This window comes from Nematolebias whitei, chromosome 1 (genome assembly GCF_014905685.2).
Source record: "Nematolebias whitei isolate Nwh7 chromosome 1, NemWhi1, whole genome shotgun sequence".
Classification (NCBI taxonomy): domain Eukaryota; kingdom Metazoa; phylum Chordata; class Actinopteri; order Cyprinodontiformes; family Rivulidae; genus Nematolebias; species Nematolebias whitei.
Window position 1 is genome coordinate 39560121 of NC_056498.1, and position 1247 is coordinate 39561367.

Here is a 1247-nt window from a genome sequence, read left to right on the forward strand (position 1 = left end):
CGACAGAAGTTCCTGTGGGAACCTTCAGCACATAGAAAACGTAACTTGTGAAAATATGTTCAATGTTTATTTTAGGTTAAAATGATAAAAAGTTTATATAAAATTTTCTACGTTCGTCTTAATTTCTCTTGTAAACTACTTTGAAGTTCAAAAATAAACATTTTTAGGTCATGAAAATGACGATATCCAATCGGATTCTTTAAAATCCTCGTCTCTGGGCGGAAACTAGTCTGAAGGTTCCTCATTGGTCAGGACTTCACCGTCAGGAGAGGAGGCGGAGTTTGTTAAATAACGGACAGGAACATTAACCAATCACAACGCAGATGTCACCGGGGCTCAGCCTTCTGGAAGATTCTTACTACAGTGTCGTTAAATGGAATAATAATAATAATAATGTTGTATTTGGTGGCAGCTCCTGAAGCCGACGTCGTCTTCAGTCCGTTTGTTTCTCACCCAGAGGACGGCGGCGGTCGGACGCCATCGTCCGGTGACGACAGAGACGCTTCGGTTCTGGTCCAGCAGGCGCTCTCCTCCGTTTACGAACAACTGGAAAGGAAAGAGTCACCAGTAAATCCAGGGTTCAAACACTTTTTACTTTTCCAAACTAAAATTTGACAATAAACAGTTACAAAAAGTCATAATTTTTTTTTTTTTTTTTTTAACAAATAGATGGCTAAAAAAAGGAAAGTAACAAAAAACAGCTAGATTCTAAGACAAATGTAGAAAACACGACACTGTTAAAATAAAAATACATTTCAGAAAATATTTACCAGGTGTGGACTTGTCAATTCACGAAGCTCTTACCTTCTTTGTTCAAATGTACTTTTTGAAAATAATAAAACGCGTTTAGTTTTAATAAACCTTAAAACATGGCTGCTCTCAACACTGTCAAGGAAAGCTTCACAAGTGGAGAGACCAGCTGTGTTGTATGAGACAGAGACATGGACAAAAAGACAGGAGACAGAACTGGAAGTGGCAGAAATGAAGATGTTGAGGTTCTTCTTTAGGAGAGACAAGGATGGAGAAGATCAGGAAGAGATCATCAGAGGTACAGCACAGGTTGAACAACTGGGAGATAAAGTTACAGAAACCAGAGGTTTGGACATGTCCAGAGGAGGGACAGTGGTTTGGACATGTCCAGAGGAGGGACATGGTAGACTGGTAGAAGGATGTTAGAAATGCAGCTGCCAGGAAAAAGACAGGAGCTACAGCAGTCCCTCGCTACTTTACGGTTCGTTTATCTCGGA